This window comes from Vulpes vulpes, chromosome 10 (genome assembly GCF_048418805.1).
Source record: "Vulpes vulpes isolate BD-2025 chromosome 10, VulVul3, whole genome shotgun sequence".
NCBI classification, from domain to species: domain Eukaryota; kingdom Metazoa; phylum Chordata; class Mammalia; order Carnivora; family Canidae; genus Vulpes; species Vulpes vulpes.
Window position 1 is genome coordinate 14,763,030 of NC_132789.1, and position 13,282 is coordinate 14,776,311.

The 13,282-nt window shown below is 34.2% G+C and overlaps 1 protein-coding gene across 1 annotated transcript in view; it reads right to left on the reverse strand.

Moving 5' to 3' along the window:
- Positions 1 to 13,282, reverse strand: part of TAOK3 (TAO kinase 3) — a 179,754-nt gene that overhangs the window by 88,335 nt on the left and 78,137 nt on the right. Inside the window, exon 2 of the mRNA XM_026015829.2 lies at positions 6,678 to 6,780. The gene's annotated coding sequence lies outside the window, so the exon portion shown is untranslated. The remainder of the gene's footprint in view (positions 1 to 6,677; positions 6,781 to 13,282) is intronic.

Here is a 13,282-nt window from a genome sequence, read left to right on the forward strand (position 1 = left end):
AACAGAAAAGGGAAACTATGCATTAAATCAAAGATATGCCTTTTGGAAACTATGCCAAAAAAAAAAAAAAGCAAATTATGAGCTTGTCTTTAGGAAAAACAAAAAAAATCTGTGACCTTTCCAATCATCAAAATGTATTCCAAACTTTTAAATATTTTGGCTTTAGTGTGAATAAAGCTAAGTACTATGGATAATCATTAGGAGGAAACACACAGATCACTATATGTCATACTCTAGACTAAAATGATTCTCAAAAGAGACAGATATTTAAATATAAAAAAAGAGACCACAAAAACTTCTAAAATAAATTTCAGGTGAATCTTTATTCACTAAGCAAGACACCAGAGGCAAAAGTCATAAACTAAAATCAGTAAGTTTGATTATATACAATTATAACTTCTTTATCTTAAAAAATATAATGAATGGACTTCTGTTTCTAGCCAAGATGGAGTAACAGGGACCAGATTTATTATCTGCCACCAGAAACAACTAACATTACAAGAAAGAAAACAGACCAAAATTCTTTATAAATACAGATGCAAAAACTGATAACAAAATTATAGCAAATAAAACTCAATAATATTTAAAATGGATAATATATCATAAGTAGATGGGATTTATCTCAGGAATGCAATGTTGGTTTAATACTCAAAAATTAAGCAATGTAATTCCCCCAATCAACAATCTGATAAAAAGCCAAGTGACCATCTCTAAAGATTTCAAAAAATCATTTGACAAAATCCAAAATTCAAACCTGATAAAAACTCTAAGCCAACTCAGAATAGAAGGTAATATCCCCTACCTGATAAAGGAAACCTATGAAGCATTTATAGCTAATATGAAATGTAATGGTCAAAGACCAAATTATTTCCTCCTAAGATCAGGAATGAGGCAAGGAAGTCTGCTCTTAGCCTTTCTCTTCAACATTGTGCTGGATGGTCTATAAAGTGCAATATGGCAAGAAAAAAATGAAATGAAAGACATCAAGATTGGAAAGGAAGGAGTTATACTTTTACGATTGGCAAGGAAGGAGTTATACTTTTACGATTGGAAAGGAAGGAGTTATACTTTTACTGACAAAGAACAAACCCACCTAAGTAGAAAATTCAATGCAATCTACCAAAAGCTACTAGAATTAATAACTGAGTTAACCAAAGTGGCAAAATACAAGCTGAAGATCAATATATAAACCTTAATTATACTTTTATGTATGAACAAATGGAAATCAAAACTTTAAAACATCATAATAGCATAAAAATATGAAATACCTAGGGATAAATCTGACAAAGAATGTGCAAGACCTATATATTGAAAATTATAAAATAATGGTGAAAGGACTTAAAGACAGAATGAAGAGAGGTAACTGTGGCTATAGGTCAGAAGAATCAATATTGATTTTTCTTTAGAAAAATAAATTGGGCGATGCCTGGGTGGCTCAGTGGTTGAGCATCTATCTGCCTTTGGCTCAGGGTGTGATCCCAGATCTAGGATCAAGTCCCACATTGGGCTCCCTGCAGGGAACCTACTTCTCCCTCTGCCTATGTTTCTGCCTCTCTCACCCTCTGTCTCTCATGAATAAATAAATAAAAATCTTAAAAAAAAAAAGAAAGAAAAAGAAATTGAGAAGCTGATTCTAAAATGCATATGAAAATGCTAAAGGACCTAAAATAACCAAAACAACTTTGAGAAAAGGAAGACAAAGTTGGGAGGCTGACATAATCTAATTGCAAGATTTATCATAGGGCTACAGTTATCAAGATAGTGTGAAACTAGCATATACAGGCAAACAAATAAATGCAACAAAATAGGAAGTCCAGAGGAGACCCTCACATTTGTGGACAACTGAACCTGGATAAAGGTGCAAAGGTAATTCAGTAAAAAAAGTCTTCAATGAATGGTACTAGAATAATTGTATAAATATATACACACAAAAAAAAGGATCTTTTTTGATCCATACCTAAGTACACCATATACAAAAATTAACTTCAAATGGATCATGGAACTAAATATAAAACATACAATTAAAAAAAATCCTTGAAAAAAATCCAAGAAAAAAAAATCTTTCTGAGGTTGGGTTAGACAAAGATTTCTTAGATATAAGAACCGAAGCATTATCTATAAAGGAAGTAATTGATAAATTAGGCTTATCAAGATGAAAAATATACACTTTTTGAAAGACTGTTCAGAGAATGAAAAGCCAAACCGCAGATTGGAAGAAATGTTTGCAAAATATATCTCATAATATCACTTTTGTATCCAGAAAATATAAAGAATCCTCAAAACTCAATAAAAGAAAATAACCCAATTTTAAAAATGGAAAAAAAAAAGAGGGGATCCTGGGTGGCTCAGCAGTTTAGTGCCTGCCTTTGGCCCCAGGGTGTGATCCTGGAGTCCCAGGATCAAGTCCCACATAGGGCTTCCTGCATGAAGCTGGCTTCTCCCTCTGCCTGTGTCTCTGCCTCTTTCTCTCTGTGTGTGTCTCTCATGAATAAACAAACAAAATCTTTAAAAAAAAATAAAAATGGAAAAAAGATTAGAACAGACACTTCACCAAGGAAGATATGTAGATGGCAACTAAACAAAAGATGCTTAATATCACTATTCACTAGGGAGAAACAAACTAAAATCTTACTAAAATTCTACACACACCTATTAGAATGGTTAACCTTAAAAAGACTGAGCATACCAGATGTTGGCAAGGATGTGAAGTAACTGTATTTTACATATACTACTGGTGGGAATGTAAAAATGGTAGTTTGGAAACAGTTTGGCAGTTTCTTAAAAAGTTAAACATGTATCTATCATATGATGTAGCCATTCTAGTCCTAAGTATTTATGAAAGAAAAACGAAAGCATATGTCCATTCAAAGCCCTGTACACAAATGTTTGTGGCAGCTTTATTTTTAATAGCCCAAACTGGAAGCAACCCAAAACCCCATCAACAAAGGAACAGATGCAGGATGCCTGGGTGGCTCAGTGGTTAAGTGTCTGCCTTCAGCTCAGAACGTGATCCTGGAGTCCCGGGATTGAGTCCCACATCAGGCTCCCTGTATGGAGCCTGCTTCTCCCTCTGCCTGTGTCTCTGCCTCTCTCTGTGTGTCTCTCATGAATAAATAAGTAAAATCTTAAAAAAAAAAAACCAAAAACAAAGGAACAGATAAACAATCTGTCATACATGCAGACAATGGAATGCATCTTAGCAATAAAATGAACTATTGACACATGCTACAACATGGATGAATCTTAAAATAATTATGTTGAGGGAAAAGAAGATAGACCCCCACCAAAAAAAGTATGTACTTTATGACTGCATTTCTATAAAATTTTAGAAAATGCAAACTAATCCAAAGTAACAGAAAGCACATCAGTGGTTGCCTAGGAATTGGCTGAGTGAGAAGAGGAGGGATGGAGGGATTAAAAAGGAGCTTTTGGAAGTGTTGGATATATTTACTATCTTCACAGATATATATGATGGCATAACATATTCATTCAATATGTTCAGGTTATTCTATGTTAGTTATAAGCCAAGAAGGTTGTTTTAAAACAATGCAACAAACAAAACTGAAAGGCAAATAAAGTAGGAATGTTGCAAAATATGTGCTGGTTAAAAGTTATTCTTAATATCAGACAGATGACTATAAAAGACTGATGAAACATACTGAAGATGACACAAAAAATGGAAAGACATTCCATGGGTTGAAAGAATCAATATTGTTAAAAGTCCATACTACCCAAAGCAATCTACAGATTTAATGCAATCCCTATCAAAATACCAACATTTTTTACAGAACCAGAACTAAGAATACTAAAATTTCTGTGGAACCAAAAAAACCCTGAGTAGCCAAAGCAATCTTGAGAAAGAACAAATCTGGAGGTATCAAAATCTCAGATTTCCAGATACACTACAAAGCTGTAGTAAGCAAAACAGAATAGTACTGTCATGAAAAGAGACACATAGATCAAAAAACAGGATAGAGAACCCAGGAATAAACCCATGCTTATAGGGCCAACTAACCTACAACAAAAGAGGCAAGAATATGCAATGGGGAAAAGACAGTCTCTTTAACAAATGGTGCTGGGAAAACTGGACAGCTACATGCAAAAGAATGAAACTAGATCACTTTCTTATATCATACATAGAAATAAACTCAAAATGGATTAAAGACCTAAATTTAAGACCCCAAACCATAAAACTCCTTAGAAGGAAACACATGCAATACTTCCTTTGACATTGGCCATAAAAACATTTTTCTAAATATGTCTCCACAGATAAGAAAAACAAAAGCAAAATTAAACTATTGGGACTATACCAAAATAAAAAGCTTTGCATGGAGAAGGAAACCAACAACAAAACAACAAGGCAGCCTATTGGATGGGAGAAGATATTTGGGAATGATACATCTGATAAGGGGATAATATCCAAAATATATAAAGAACTTACAGGATTCAACACCCCTAAAGCCCAAACAATCTGATTAAAAATGAGCAGAGAACCTGAATCAACATTGTTCCAAAGAAGACATGTAGATGGCCAACAGATATATGAAAAGATGCTCACTATCATTCATCATCAGAGAAACACAAATCAAAATCACAAGGAGATATCACCTTACACCTGTCAGAATGGCTAAAATAAAAAACATGAGAAATAATAAGTATTGGTGAGGATGTAGATAAAAAGGAACACTCATGCACTGTTGGTAAGAATGCAAATTGGTGCAGCCACTGTGGAAAACAGTACAGAGGTTCCTCAAGAAACTAAAAATAGATTTACCATATATGCCAGCAATTCCATTATTTGGTATATTCTCCATTACCCAGGGAAAATGAAAACACTAATTTGAAAAGATATAAGCACTCTTATGTTTATTGTAATGTTATTTACGATAGCCAAGATAGGGAAGCAACTGAAGTGTCCATTCATGGACGAATGAATAGAGGAGATGTGGTATACAAACCCATGCCCATGCATAGACACATGATGGAATGTTAACTCAGCCATAAAAAAGAATGAGATCTTGCCATTCCCAACAACATGAATGGACGGACCTACGGGGTATAATGCTAAATGAAGTAAGTCAGAGAAAGACAAAAAATACCATATGATTTTGCTCATATGTAGAATTTAGGAAAAATGAACAAATAAAGAAAAAAAGAGACAAAAAAATTCTTAAATACAAAGAACAAACCAGTAGTTGTTGTGATAGCGGAGGTGGGTGGGTGCAGGGGTGAAGTAGATAATGGGAGGGGTTTGAGAGTACAGTTATCTTGAAAAACACTTAGTGATATATAGAATTGTTGAATCATTATCTCATACCCATGAAACTAATACTGTATATTAATTATACTTCAATAGAAACATGTCAGACAGGTGAACCCCTACATATACATACACCTACCTACACAAAGGTCATATATAAGAAATTTTAAAAAGAAATAGCAGTGGCTATTAATGATATGAAACATACACAGTTTCACTAGCAATCAAAGAAGTAAAAAACTAAAATAATAAGACACCTCATTTCACCTACCAAACTGACTAAGTATAGAGAAAAGATACTGTTTTTGGTGAGGGCATAAGGAAACAGTCATTTTTATATATTATTGGAAGAACAGAATGGATACATTTTTTTAAAGATTTTATTTATTTATTCATGAGCGACGGGGGGGGGGGGGGGGGGCAGGAGAAGCAGGCTTCATGCAGGGAACCTGACGTGGGACTTGATCCAGGGTCTCCAGGATCAGACCCTGGGCCGAAGGCAGGGCTAAACCGCTGAGCCACCCGGGCTGCCCAAATGGATACATTTTTTGACCAGGTAATATTCTTCTAGGAATTTATATAAGGCAACGTCTTTTTTGTTTTGTTTTAGCAAAAAAGTTAGGATGTAAGTTAAAAGAGCATAAAGAAGGATGAGACCATGAAGATGGGAAATATGGCTTCTTTCATCCCCAACTTTGGATTTCTTTACAGGCTTGTTTTATCTGAAATAGGTGTTGTGATTTCAGGTAATTTTATATTTCTTTCTTTTTTGCTTATATATATTTTCTAAATTTTCTGCAAAGTCTATTACTTCTATAATCAGAGGAAAAGTGATGTGAAAAATTTTGTTACTTCAAAGTCTAATTATAAAGCACTACAACGAAAAAGTCAATATATATTTCCAGAAGATAATTTGATAATAGGAGGCAAGAAACTTTAGGTAAGGGGCACCTGGGTGGCTCAGTGAGTTAAGCATCTGCCTTTGGCTCAGGTTATGATTCCAGGCCCTTGGTATCAAGCCTGGCGTTGAGCTCCCTGCTCAGGGGGGAGTCTGCTTCTCCCTCTCCCTCTGCTCCGTCCCTGCCACTCCTGCTTATTCTCTCTCTCTCAAATAAATGAAATCTTTAAAAAAAAAAAAAAAAAAAAAAACAAACCCAAAAAACCTTAGGTAAGCTCATTTCTTTTAACCAAGTATTTCTCTAAATTGTAAGCTATGACTGAGAATAATGAAAATCTGTAAGGAAAGAATTTAAAACTAAAATATTTTAATAAAAGAATATTTTATCCTGATTTTATTAATATTTTACTTCCTATTTTTTCTTACAAATACAGTAAAAATTAATTATTGAAAAACTAGAAGATACTATATCTTTCCACTTTATAGGAGAAAGCTATGTCATTAATCTATGGACAATACCTTTTTGTGAATGGCACAAAATACACTGTATTGCTCAGATTCATCTTAGCAGCAAACTCTTTGTCCTCTTTTAAAACTTCAGTCTTTTGTATTTATGGTGCACCTATGGAAAAAGAAGAATATAACATAATTATAATACCAAAATTAAAGAAGCAATAATTGATCATATGGTAGCTTTACAAATTTACACATGTAATATTACAAACTTAAAACTTTTATCTTCATATGTTTGTGAATGACAAATGCAAAATATAAGATTTTCACATCAACGACTTGGGCTACATTTTCACAGGACATATCAGGAAAATGAAAGTGTCCTTATATTTCAGAATCTACACTAAGACTTCCTTTGGTTTGTTTGGGTCCAGGGAAACTCAATAGAGTCTACCAGTAGACAGGACTAATCTGATAGCATGTAGTGATGCTGCTGATTGTCAGTAAAGCTTATATTCTGAATTGCTTTTCCAATCAGCATGATGATTTACATCGGTTCATCTATCTCCCTGTTCATAGGCTCCCCTATAACTAGTCTTCTTCATTTGGGGCATAATGTTTATTCTTTATTATCTATTAAAGAAGTATATGCCCAATATAGAAAATCTGGGAACTAAATATTGTTATGAAGAAAAATCTATAATCCTACCGAGGACAAAGTCCATCAACAATTTGGCATACTTTTCTCTATGCTCATATTTATTTCTTCATGTTCATACTTATTTTGTTATATACAGTTGAGATCATTTGTACATATAATTCCACAATTTACCTCTTTTATCTAATTCTAGATTACAAACATTTTTGCCATGTTATCACTATTTACTATGCTCATTTTAATGACTGCTCAGTGTGTATCTCCCAACGTATATCTTGGGGGTTCCTTCAACAGCTCCTTCTCCACAATTAGAAACCAAGGCTATATTCAACTCTTTGTTGAACAATTACAAATATTACTGTGTTTTGAAGATCTTTGTGTACATTATTTACGTTTTAGGGTTTTCTTTGGAATGGATTTCTAGAACTAGAGTTATTCAGTCAAAGAATATAACAATTTAAAACATATAATATGCATATTGAAATACTTTTTAAGTAATCTGACTGGCTTTGGAGATGAAGGCCTTATAGAGGGGGGAAAAACTAGAAAAAAGATAATGACTTCCACTTTCACATTTTTCCTGTTGAGGAATGAGGAATATCCCAAACTCCTCTCAAGTTTATATTTATAAACTAATCTTTCTCATTATTTTTATTATTCACTCTGATTCTCTGGCTGTGGAATGTTAGATTAAGTGGCAGCTAAAAACTGAATTCTGTACCACATTTTAACTAACCATCAAACCAATTGATAACTGCCATGTCTGCATATCTATCCTGCTAATCTAATCTGACTATAGCTTCAATAAAATATTCCTTAGGTTATTAGAGGAACACTAGTTGGAAGATTTCTAAGAAAGCAACTTAAAATTAGGCATTTACTAACATTCTCATTTCCTAATTTCAAATGCAGGATGAACTATTCACTTCATTTGGACATGCTATGGACACATACGCTCAGTATTTTTCTTTCTCTAAATATTTCCTCATTCTTACATAATTTTCTTAACATGTATTCTCTATCTTCAGTTGCGTAGCTCTCTAAATATTCTAAAATAAAGTCTACAACTTCTAGGAATTACACTTTCTTGGTTTTATCTTTCTTTTTCTCTGTTGGAAGACTGCACATGCCATTGATACTGAAAGCTATACTGTGAAGTTTGCCCATTACACCTAAAGGATGTTCTCAGCTTTCTTTCATTCTACAAGCTCCCTTCTTTCTTTATAAAGGTCTCTTGAGTTCCATAAAACTATTCTTTCTTGTTTTTCCAAATTGTTCCTTCTACAATTTCTCTTCTTCTCTCTGATCTCTAAATGAAAGTTCCTCCAAGTATTTGCCTGAAGCTCTGGGACTGTGAGCTGCTATCCTAATTTTTGTCCATTCAACGGTTTCCAGTAATATTATGGCATTACATGGTGCGGACCTCCTTTTCAAGCCCTAGACCTATATTTTCAGATATCTTTTTGGTTTTTCCTCTCACATATACCTTAAGTTAACTTTAACCTTTCCCTTGTCCTTGTCTCTGTTAATTCACAATTCTGTTTTAAGTATTTCTTTGTATCTGTATCTTTGCTTTCCAGTTCTGTTATCTCTTTCCTCTGCTTCTACTTGGTCAGACTCTAGTCTATCTTTTCTGGAATTCATCTTGAAAACACTATTATCATAATCATCTTCCTGAAGCAAAGGTCAGACAATATCACATCTCTGCTCAAAATCCTTCAGTGTCTCCCTATGGTCTATGGTATAAAGCATAACTTTACCTAATTAACATTCAAAACTGGCCTTAAACCACTACTTTAATTAAAATTCTTCAACTCTATAATCAGGAAAAAAAATGAAGCTATATTTTCATAGCTTTGTTTTTGTTTATGCTGTTCCCTCTGACTAGAATATCCAAACCCCAACCACTCTCACAGTCCAGGTGAACATAACCTCTGGTAAGAGACCTGCCATTTTCTCCCTTTAGTTTAAATACATATATATTAATACTTTAACTGGATGACAAGGGCTTCTTTAGAGGAGGATATATTTCTAAACCTATGTTTTGTTTAATCATTGTTTCCCATGACATCTTTTCTAAAAAGCCATTTTTTTGGGAGGGATCTCATTCACATACCATACAAATCACCTATTTATTTAAAGGGTACAGTTCAATGGTTTTTAGCATATTCACTGGTACTTGCAATCATCATCATGGTCAATTCTAGAATATTTTAGTCACCACAAAAAAAGATACCCTATATTCTTTAGCTCTTACCCTACCACCCCTTGATTCCTAAGCAATCACTGGTCTACTTTCTGTCTTTATAGATATCCCTGTTCTGGACATTTCCTTTGAATGGTCTTTTGTGACTGGCTTCTTTCATTTGGCATGCTGTTTTGAAGATCTGTCCATGTGGTAGCATGAATCAGTATTTAATTTCTTTTATTGCTGAATAATATTTCCTTATATAAATATACCACATGTTGTATATCCACTTATAAGCTGATGAACATTTGGGGCTGTTTCGACCTTTTGGCTACTGTGAATAATGCTGTTATAATTGCTTGTGCACAATTTTTTTGTGTGGACATATATTTTCATTTCTCTTGATTATATACCTAAGAGTTGAATTGCTGGGCCCTGTGACATCTTTACATAGCAGGTACTCTATAAAAATCTGCTGAAATCTCTTTCCCGTTTCTATTCCAATCTTACTCTCAAAGTGATCTATAAATTCATCCTTTCCTGAAAATATGAACAAGGACATTTTTCCTTTAAGAGGATTGAATGCATTTTAAGAATTAACTGAAGATGAAATGATATGCATGGAATTATTTTTTCCCTCTTCCTTGACCTCTGCAACCTCAGGTACTGCATTTATAGTGAGAACTGAGAACTCTGCCAAGAATGCAGTATTTCTGGTCTTAGGCCCTTGGGCCAACTGAACAACCCAGCCAGCTTAGAGTAGTGGATTTCATCAGAGACGTGCAACTGGAATAATTTTCTTCACTCTTTATTCTAAGAAATGGAAATCTTTCAATAATGATAATCAAGTACATTATTTTTCACAGATATCCTAATTTAATATAAGGAAGACTGCTTGATACAGAGTAAAATATAAATAATTTTCATTATTTCCCTTTTCCCAGAAACTTTCAAGAAAGATGATTCATTGAAGATCTTAGTCGACTTTCAATGTTGTAGTCACAACTACTTCAATAATAAACCTGAAGCCAACTAGTTTGAAAAACCCACAACACTTCAGCATTAGGAAGTAAGAATGAATGTTTCATATTGGAAAAGATTTGAGAGATCAGACATTTCAACTCTTTTTTTTTTTTTTTTTAAACTGAATCTCAGGAAACTTAAGTGTCAAATCACACCTATGTAGTGGAGTTACCTCAAATTAAAATCTAGGTCTTCTGCTCCCCACTCCAGAAAACCTCCTTCTGAATCAAGCTGTCCAAGTCAGACTTCAAAACAGTTAAAAGTTTTTCTATTTTGCTATAGATTGGAGAGTGGTCAAGAAAAGTTTAATTAAACATAAAATCAGCCTTCTGTGTTATTATTGCTCCAAAATATATTTTTTTGCTCCAAAATATTTCATAACACTTGAGTAAGTAGTGTAGATTCAGTTATGTAGGCTGAAGTATAAAAAAATTCGGGTATCTATTTAAGATAATTTTTTTTTTTTTTACAAAATTCCCACACAGAAATAAGTGTTAGGGCCTCAGAAGGGGCTGGTACAAACAAGGGGCTCTGAAACTTAAACCTTACTCTAAATTAGCTTGTAAATTCCTATTATTTTATTCACCATCTTGCTCCCAGAGGGTAGAAGCATATAAAATCTTCATTTTACAGCAATGAAAAATGAAGTACAAATAGGTGATAGGACTTTTTCAAAGTCAGAACTAGTCCCGTTATTTTCCCTCCTATAATAAACTACCCACACAGACTTGAAGAGAATTGTTTTTTTTTTTTTTTTGAAGAGAATTGTTTTTAAAGAAAGAAAACTGTTGCTGCTACTCTCTGCCACTAATATGTAATCGTTATTCTGAAGTAAACCATTTTCATGGTACTTTCACTTTGAAAATAAAACTAGATGCTAGTTGCTTTTTACGCCATTATGATCATGTAGCCCACTGTGATGATATATCATAGCACTTGATAACTGGAAAGGGACCTTAAAGTCATCTAATTTCTACTCAGCAAATAATGCAGAAGTGGCTGGGGTTTATTGATTATCATAACAATGATAACTGTTAGTCTACTTCTGGGTCAACTGATGTTAAATATTTTGAAGAGGACTCTTATGAGTCACCCTTTAAGACTTTATGTGTGGAGCACCTAGGTGGCTCAAGGTTAATCATTTGGCTCTTGATTTCTGCTCAGGTCATGATCTCAGTGTCGTGAGACTGAGCCCCATGTCAGGCTTCCCGCTCAGTGTGGAGTCTGCTTGAGATTCTCTCTCTCTCCCCCTCTCTCTGCCTCTACCTCTCCCCCAACTCATGTGCATACTCTCTCTCAAAATAAATAAAATCTTAAAAAAAACCTTCATGTGTGCTAAAAAGTAAATATATTGTTTTATTAATGAATATCATTTTCCCCCTCCATAAAAAAATACGTTTAGATTGAGAGAAAGATGGGAAAGGAGAAGCTCCTTTGGATTTCATAAATTTAACACTGAAATTTTTGTTCTGATATCCTGATATGAAGCTAGCAACTTAAAATCTATGATAAATCAAGTTGGGGAAAAAGTGATAATGTAAGTCAATACCAGTACAAAAATGGTGCTGGCATGTCTACATAAATCCTAAACTATTCTAAAAGATTTGACCAGGCTTTGAAGTCTTCACTTTGCACTTAGCCATGTGTATGGTATGAAAACTTTAAATAATTGTAATACATAATGATAATTTACTCTTTCAGTTTCTTAAACTTGATTAATATTCAAATCCCTCATGAAAAATTCTCACAGATCCCAACATTTTCTTATTTTTAGTTATTCACTTTATTTACTTATTCATTTATTCATTCATTCAGCAAATATTTATTAAGGGCCTAACATATGTCCAGTACTGAACAAGGCTTTAGGTTCTTCCCTCTTCTCATAGAGCTTATATTTTAGTGGAGAGAAACATGTGAATATGGACATGTCAAGTAGTAATAAATATTATAAAGAAAAATAAAATAAAACAAAGTTAGTGGTCAGGATAGATCTCTCTGATAAAAACTGACAGAGGCTTAAAGGCTAAAGGAAGTAAAGTAAAAATTCTAAAGATACCTAGCCAGGAAGAGCAATCCAGGCAGAGAGCCTAGCAAGATTGCCTGGTGTATTTCAAGAAAAGTCAGGCCAGTATGGCTAAAACAGAGTGAGCAATGGGGAGTGTGGCAGGGGAAGAGATAAGGTATTCATAACATGATTAAGACCTTGGATTTTATGGTGAGATGGGAAGCCAATGAAGCATTTTAGGAGAGCAGTGACATATTATAAAGGACCACTCAAAAAAAAAAAAAAAAATAAATGAAGGACCACTCTGACAACTGTGTGCAGTTTATATGGGAACACAGTTAAAAACAAAGAGAACTGGGGTGCTTGGGTGGTGCAGTTGGTTAAGTGCCTGACTCTTGGTTTTGGCTCAAGTTGTAAGCTCAGGGTTGTAAGACTGAGCCTGCCTCAGGCTCAGGCTCAGGCTCACACTGAGCACTGATTCTGCTTAAGATTCTCTGCCTCTCCCCCTGTATGTTCTGGCACGTTCTTTCTCTCTCACTCTCTCTAAAATAAATAGACAAATATTAAAAACCAAAAACAGGGAGACCTGTAAAGAGCTGTTACAAAAGTCCAGGCAAGAAATGATGGTAGTCAATACCAAGGTGAAGGTAGTGGTGGAGCTAGTGAGAAGTGGATTAATTCTGGAATAACTGAGAAGGAACAGACAATGGGCTTTGCTGCTCTTACTGAGTAAGAAAGAGAGGAGTAAAGAAGAGAGGACTCAAAAGTCTGTGGCCTGAACTACTACAACTACCTAT